Source organism: Mastomys coucha, unplaced genomic scaffold (assembly GCF_008632895.1).
Source record: "Mastomys coucha isolate ucsf_1 unplaced genomic scaffold, UCSF_Mcou_1 pScaffold16, whole genome shotgun sequence".
In the NCBI taxonomy this organism is placed as follows: Eukaryota; Metazoa; Chordata; class Mammalia; order Rodentia; family Muridae; genus Mastomys; species Mastomys coucha.
Genome location: NW_022196898.1, coordinates 92,911,012 through 92,919,299, shown reverse-complemented (window position 1 = coordinate 92,919,299; position 8,288 = coordinate 92,911,012). Strand labels below are relative to the sequence as shown.

At 42.8% G+C, this 8,288-nt stretch overlaps 1 long non-coding RNA gene across 2 annotated transcripts in view; it reads left to right on the top strand.

The window, feature by feature from the left end:
- Positions 1 to 793: 793 nt before the first annotated feature.
- LOC116093907 overlaps positions 794 to 8,288 on the top strand; it is a 9,589-nt gene continuing 2,094 nt past the window's right edge. The window contains exons 1-3 of one of the 2 annotated variants that reach the window (XR_004119890.1): positions 794 to 894; positions 1,970 to 2,073; positions 2,151 to 2,271. This is a non-coding gene — a long non-coding RNA (uncharacterized LOC116093907). Of the gene's footprint in view, positions 908 to 1,969; positions 2,074 to 2,150; positions 2,272 to 8,288 lie in introns of both variants that reach the window. The other variant, XR_004119891.1, reaches the window with a different exon arrangement.

Genomic DNA, 8,288 nt, shown 5'->3' with positions numbered 1-8,288 from the left:
TCAGAAATCCATCTGCCTCTGCCTCCCAAGTGCTGGGATTAAAGGCGTGCGCCACCACCGCCTGGCAGGCTTCTTTGCCTGTAAGCTGGGGACCGTGGTACTAGAAAGCACCTTTAATCCTAGCATTTAGAAGCCAGACGCAGGAGGAGCTCTCTGACTTCAAGGTTAGCCTGGTCTACATAGTAAGTTCCCGGGGCCAGAGCTACATAGTGAGATTCTGTTTCAAAAACAAAATTGGAGAAGGAAAAAGAGGACGGGGAGGAGAAGTACTCTCCTCTGCTCCCACAAAGATTACAGGAACCTATGCATGGGAATCAACTACAAGAAGATCTACAGTCAGCAACTGAAACTCTGGTTGTCACAGGATAATTGTAGCCCCTAATATCAGTATGCTGAAGTACTTAATCCTTAATCCCTCACAGTTTTGACTATATTTGGAGATAAGGCCTTTAAAGGCATAATACTTAAAAGGAGGCCATTAGAATGGGCCCTAACCCAATCTGACTGCCTTGTTTAATAAAAGGGAATTTGCATATAAATGGAACGGATGCATGTAGAGGAGGATACTGAAATGTGAGAAGTAAATCATCAGAAGTAAATCTTTGGTTTGCCAACCAGGGAGGCCCAAAAAAAGTAGGACCCTTGACCTTTGACTTTTTCTATAGCTTCTTGAACTTTGAGAAAACAAAATGTCTTTTGCTTAAGTCATCCAGTTTGTACTATCATGTCATAGCAGCTCCAGTAAATTGACACACTGGCCAATGAGCATAAAGAACTGGGACCTGCTGTTTCTGGGAAATAGTGAACAAGTGTCTATTTACCCCAGGAAGGAACCCACAACAGACCAAAGGATTCCACCCAAGTTAAACTTGGCGAGCTGGTGATTGTATTGAGGTTATTTATAGAGGTGTCATCTATACTTCCACCAATTAACATTTGTGTTCTAATTAATAGCTGAATAATATTGTATATATGTGTATATATATATATATATATAATGTTTTCTTCATTTGTTAATCTGGTGATAGGCACCTAGGTTGACAGCTTATCTTGGCTGTTGTGAATACTATTTAATCAGCATGAATGGACAGGTTTCTTTTTCCTTCCTTCCTTCCCTCCTTTCCTCCTTCCTTTCTTGGAGACAGAGTCTCTCTACATAGCTGTGGTTGTCCGGATGAGTGTCCTCATCAGCTATGTAGACCAGGCTGGCCTTGTACTCACAGAGATCCACCTGCCTCTAGTATGCAGGGATAAAAGGCATGTGTCACCATGCCCAGCTTTTAATAATCATCATCATAATAACAATACTCTATACAATTACTATTATTATTGTTGTTCTTGTTGTTAGTTTTCTTGAGACGGGGTTTCTCTGTACAGCTCTAGCCATCCTGGAACTCACTGTTGACCAGGCTGGCTTTGAACGCAGATTTGCCCACCTCTGCCTGTGTCACCACAACTGGTAGACATGACCAGACTGCTATGTAGTGCGATGGTTTAGGTTCTTGTAGGTACTTAGGACAATTACAACTGCTGGAGAAGGTGGGACCTTTCATTTTAGTTTTCTAAGGAACCTCTATATTGAGTCCTATAACAGCTGGGCTATTTATGTTCATACCAACTGTATGAGTCAGGGTTCTTTTAGAGTCACAGAACATATGGAAGGTCCTTCCATATTGAGGAAATTTGTATGACGACTTACAGTCTGTATTCCAACTCCCCAACAATGGTCAGCTGTGAATGGGAAGTCCAAGAATCTAGTAGTTAGTTACTCACCCACGAAGCTAGTTGTTTCATCTGGTCTTCTGTAGAAGAAGATGCCAACAGATGTGCTGGCAAATAAATGCAAGTGGCGAAGAAGAGCAAATCTTCCTTCTTTCAATGTCCTTACGTAGGCTTCCAACATAAAGTGTGGCCCAGATTAAAGGTGTGAACCACCACACCTGGATCTGGGACTTGTGTTTTGTTCCAGGGCTCTTTTGTCTTAGTCTCCTGGCATTAAAGGCCTATACTACCTTGCCTGGACCTAAGTTTTTCATAGCTACTATGCTTCAAGATCTCCACACCAACATCCAGGTCAGAAACTTGTGTCTTTTAACCTTAAGATCTGGATCACAGGTGAGCCCTCCAGTTCAAGATTGTGTTCATTCCAGATATAGTCAAGTTGACCACCAGGAACAGCCATTACATCAACAGAAGATCACGATCCTTTTCCTCAGTGTCCTTGTTAACTTTTGTTGTTTGACTTTCAGACGACAGCCATTCCCAATGGAGGTAAGATGGAATCTTAGTGCACTCTGACTTGAAATCTTCTAATGGCTAAGGATGTCAGATATTTTTTTCATAATTTTTGCCATTTAAATTTTGTTTATTTACTACTGTTTGTGTATATGATGTGTGTATGTTAACACACACATGCTACAGTTTACATGTCAGAGGACAACATTGTAGACTTAGTTCTCTACATGCGCCTCTTATGTGACTTTGGGGATGGGGTGGGATTGAATTCAGACAGGCCAGGCTGCATGGCAAGAACCTTTACCTAATTACCATTTTACTGGCTAATATGTTGGACATTGTACTTTTGAGATGTTTGCTTAATTCATTTGAATTTTGTTGATTGGAGGTTTTTTGGTTGTTGTTGTTCACTTTACATCTCGATCACTGCCTCCCCACATCCCTCTTCTACAGTCCCTCTCCCATTCCCTTCCCCTTCTCCTCTGAGAAAGTGGATTCCTCCCTAGGTATCCCCCCAAACCTGGCACATCAAGTCTCTGCAGGGCTTCTTCTCCCACTGAGGCCAAACAGGATAGCCAAGTTAGGGGGGTGGATTCCACAGACAGGCAACAGGTTTAGTGGTAGCCCCAAATCCAGTTGTTTGGGACCTACATGAAGACCAAGCTGCACATCTGCTACATATGTGCGGGGAGGCCTAGGTCGAACCCCTGTATCCACTTTGGTTGGTGGTTCAGTCTCAGAGCTCCCAAGGGTCCAGGTTAGGTGATTCTGTTGGACTTCCTGTGGCTTCCTATCCCAGGCAGATGATCAATTCTTCCCCAAATCCTTCCTTAAGAGTCCCCAAGCTCCATCCAGTGTTTGCTGTGGGTCTCTGCGTTTGTCGGAGTCAGCTGCTGAGTGTCCCTATGGCCCCACTGGGGTTCCTGCTTTGTATAGGAGGTGGCCTCTTCAGGCTCCATATCCCCACTGCTGTGAGTTTCAGCTAATATCACCCCCATTGATTCTTGGGAGCCTCCCCTATCCATAGGTCTTGGCACATCCTTGAGATGTCACCCATCCCCACCCTGCCAGCTGCAGATTTCCATTCATTCTTGTGGCCATCTGTCCATCTCCCCTGTCTCTCCCATACCTGTTCCTGAATCCCCCCTTCCTCTCCCTATCCCCTCTCCCACCCAGTTCCCTATCTCCATTTGCTTCCTATGACTATTTTATTCCCCCTAGGTGAGATTCAAGCATCCTTGGACCTTCATTCTTGTTTAGCTTCTTCCGGTCTGTGGAGTGTCATGTGGATATATCCTGTATTTTATGGCTAATATCCATTTTTAAATGAGTACTTACCATGCATGTCCTTTTGGGACTGGGACTCCTCAGGATGATATTCTCAATTTCCATCTATTTACCTGCAAAATTCATGATGTTTTTATGTATTAGCTGAATACTATTCCATTGTGTAGAGGTACCACATTTTCTTTGTCCTTTCTTCAGTTGAGGGAAATCTAGGTTGTTTCTAGTTTCTGGCTACTATGAATGAAGCTGTTATGAACATAGCTGACCCAGTGTCTTTGTGAGATGATGGGACATCTTTTAGGTGTAAGCCCAGGAGTGGTATTGCTGGATCTTGAAGCAGAACTATTCCCAGTTTTCTGAGAATGAGAATTCATTTCTAGAGTGGTTGTATCAGTTTGCACTCCCATCATCAATGAAGGAGTGTTCCCATTGCTCCACATCCTCATCAGCTTGTGCTGTCACTTGATTTTTGATCTTAGCCATTCTGATTGGTGTAAGGTGGAATCTCAAAAGTTGTTTTGATTTGCATTTTCCTGATTAATAAGAACTTTGAACATTTCTTTAAGTGTTTCTTGGCCATTCCTTTGTTGACAGTTCTTTGTTTGCCCCCATACCCCGTTTTTGATTGGGTTATTGGGTTGTTAGTGTCTGTATTAGTTAGGGTTTTACTGTTGTGAAGAGATACTATTGCCAAGGCAACTCTTATAAGGCCAATGTTCAATTGGGGCTGGCTTAAAGATTTAGAGGTTCAGTCCATTATCATCAAGGTGGGGGCATGACAGCCTCCAGGCAGGCATGGTGCAGGAGGAGCTGAGAGTTCTACATCTTCATCTGAAGGCTGCTAGCAGAATACAGGCAGCTAGGATGAGGGGTTTAAAGCCCACGCCCACAATGCCACACCTACTCCAACAGGTCCACACCTCCTACTAGTGCCACTCCCTAGGCCAAGCATATGCAAGCCATCACATTCCCCTCCCTAGCCTCCATAGCCTTCTTCAAACACATGAGTCTCTGTGTGTGGGGGTCACATCTAGCCATAGCATAATAAAAAAGTACATGTAGTCCAACTTCCAAAGTCCCCATAGTCTATAGAAGTATCAACAATTTTAAAAGTCCAAAGTTGAAAGTCTCTTCTGAGATCCGCTCAATCACTTAACTATAATCCCCAAAGCAAAACAGGAAATCAGTTGGACAAACTCCAAACTCTGCATCTCCATGGCTGATGTCAAAGCAGTCTTCAGATCTCCGACAACTTTTTTAATCTTTGTTGACTGCAACAAACTTCTTTCTCCTGGACTGGTTCTACTCCCAGTTAGCAGCTTTCCTCAGCAGATATCCTATGGCTCTGGCATCTCAAACATCTTGGGGTCTCCAAGACAACTTCAATGTAACAGCTTTTTGCTTCAGTGTCTGGGATCCACACATGATCTTCTGTGCCCCTCCAAAGGGCTTGGGTCACTCCTCCAGCTCTGCCCTCTGTGCACTCTAAGCCAGGTTGATCCACTCCACTGCCACTGCTGTTCTTGGTGATCATCCCATGGCACTGGCATCTCCAATATGCTGGGGACTTCTGCTGCAACTAGGCTCCACCAGTGGCCTCTCATAGGCTCTCTTCATGGCCCCAAGCCTCAAATCCTTTGTATAAACCTTTCAGTCCTTGGCCATCAACTACAACTGAGGCTGCACCTTCACCAGTGGCCTTCCATGGCCTCTCACAGTGCCAAGCCTCAGCTGCTCTTCATGACTTCTTCTTGCCTTCAAAATCACTACCACCTGGGTAACTCTTACACATTACCAAGTACAGCTGTGGCACAAGGTACAACCTGGGCTATCTCTGGCACACAGCTTCTCTGTGTTCTCAGAAAACACTTCCCAGAAGATTTCACCTCGGTGATGCTGGTCTCTTCTTAATCACTGCTAATTACTTAGTTCCAGCTAACCGGCATCAGTTGTCCCAGTAGTCCCTTCTATTTTTCCACTCTAAAGCCAGAACCATATGGCTGAAGCTGCTGTGTCCTGCTGAATTCTGGAGCTGGAACTTGGCCCTCCTTATTTTATTACCAGATTTCTGTTTTCTGACTCCCTCTCTCCCTCCCTCTCTCCCTCCCCCCCCCCCTCTAAGCTTGGCTTTCCTGGAACTTGCTCTGTAGATCGACCTTGAACTCTGTCTCCTGTAATGCTGGGATTAAAGGTGTGCCTAGATTTAAGCTTTTCTTCACCTAGAACCTGCTTTGTCTCAGACTGGCCTTGAACTCTGAGATCTGTTTGGCTTTATCTCCTGGGATTAAAGGTGTCTACCACCATGCCTGGATCTAAATTTAGCAAGGAAGGATCTTGCTCCCAAATCTCCTAATCTGTTATCTCCTAGAACACAGGATTCAGTTCCACTTCACTTCCTAATGCCCCTTTAATACTTGAACCATATAGTTTATACTTTTCCTTTCTAAGCTTGCTACGCTTGTTCAAAACGCTCTTCATGAACTTAGCCTGAGAACAAAGCCTCTGCTGGACTTTATTGAGACTTCCTTTGTCAATGCAATTAATATAAATCTCTTCACCTTAACCTCAGGTAGACTCTTCAGACAAAGGCAAAAGTTAGCCACATTCTTCACCAAAATACCACAAAAACAGTTTCTAGGCCACATATTGAAATTCTCCACTGAACCCTCTTGGGCCAGGTCTGCACAGTTCACATCACACTCAGCAGCGAAGTCTTCCATATTCCTACTAGGATGGTCCATTAAGCCCAATTTAAAGCATTCCACTGCTTCCAAAGTCCCAAAATCCACATTCCTCCAAACAAAAGCATGGTCAAGGTTATCACAGCAATACCCCATTCCTGGTACCAACTTCTGTCTTTAGTTAGGGTTTTACTGCTGTGAACAGACACCATGACCAAGACAACTCTTATAAAGGACAACATTTAATTGGGGCTGGCTTACAGGTTCAGAGGTTCAGTCCATTATCATCAAGGTGGGAACATGGCAGCATCCAAGCAGGCATGGTGCAGGAGGAGCTGAGAGTTCTGCATCTTCATCTGAAGGCTGCTAACAGAATACTGGCTTCCAGACAGCTAGGATGAGGGTCTTAAAGCCCACACCCACAGTGACACACTTGCTTCAACAAGGCCACACTTTCTAATAGTGCTACTTCCTGGGCTGAGCATATACAAACCATCACAGTGTCTAACTTCTTGAGTTCTTTATAAATTTTGGATATTAGCTCTCTGTCAGATGTAGGTTGGTGAAGATCCTTTCCCAGTCTGTAGGCTCCGCTTTGTCTTACTGACAGTGTCATTTGCCTTACAGAAGCTTTTCAGTGTCATGAAGTACCGTTTATTAAATTAAGTGTCCGTAAGTCTGTGGGTTTATTTCAGGGTCTTTGATTCCAATCCATTGACAAACCTGCCTGTTCCTATACCATACCACACAGTTTTTATTACCGTTGCTCTGCAGTACAGTTTGAGGTCAGGGATGGTGATACTCCCAGTTCTTCTATTGTTCTGGATTGTTTTAGCTATCCTGAGTTTTTTTGTTTCTCCATATGAAGCTGAGATTTTCTCTGTCAGATCTGTAAAAAATTGTGTTGGAAGTTTGATGGGAATTGCATTGAATCTATAAATTGATTTTTTATTGGATATTTTATTTATTTACATTTCAAATGTTATCCCCTTTCCTGGCTTCCCCTCTGGAAGCCCCCTATCCCATTCCTGCTCCCCCTGTTTCTATGAGAGTGCTCCCCACCCACTCACCCACTCCTGCCTCCCCACCCAAGATGGCCGTTTTCATTGTTATCCTACTGACCCATGAGCATGGGAGATCTTTCCATCTTCTGATATTTTCCACAATTTCTTTCTTCATTGACTTCTAGTTTTGTTATGTAGGTCTTCACTTGTTTGGTTAGAGCTACCCCAAGATATTTTATATTACCTGTGGCTATTGTAAAGGGCCTTGTGTCCATAATTTCTTTCTTGGCTCATTCATCATTAGTATAAAGAAGGGCTACTGATTTTTTGAGTTAATTTTATATCTAGCCACTTTGCTGAAGGTGTTTATCAGCTGTATTGGCTCTCTGGCAAAATTTTTGGGGTCACTTATGTATACTATCATATTATTTACAAATAGTGATACTTTGACTTCCTCCTTTCCAGTTTATATCCTCTTGATCTTCTTTGTCTTATTGCTCTAGCTAGAGCAGTAAGTACTACAGTGAATAGATAAGGAGAGAGAGGGCCACTTTGTCTTGTCTCTGATTTTAATGGAATTGCCTTAAATTTCTCTCCATTTAATTAGATATTGGCTACTGGCTTGTATATTGCTTTTATTATGTTTAGATATGTTCCTTGTATCCCTGGTCTCTCTAAAACTTTTAACATGAGGGGGTGTTGGATTTTTGTCAAAGGTTTTGCTTGTTTGTTTTGTTTTGTTTAGCATCTAATGACATGATCATGTGATTTTTTTGTTTCAGTTTGTTTAAATGGTGGATTACATTGATGGATTTTGTATATCTAACCATCCCTACATCCCTGGGATGAAGCCTACTTAATCATGGTGGAAGATTTTGTGTGTGTGTGTGTGTGTGTGTGTGTGTGTGTGTTTTCCTGGATTCAGTTTGCAAGTATTTTATTGAGTATTTTTGCATCAGTGTTCATAAGAGAAATTGGTCTGATATTCTCTTTCCTTATTGAGTCTTTGTGGTATTTTTTGAGATTTTTACAGTATTATTTTGCATTTTATTTATCTAGTGTGTGTGTATGTGAGAGATAC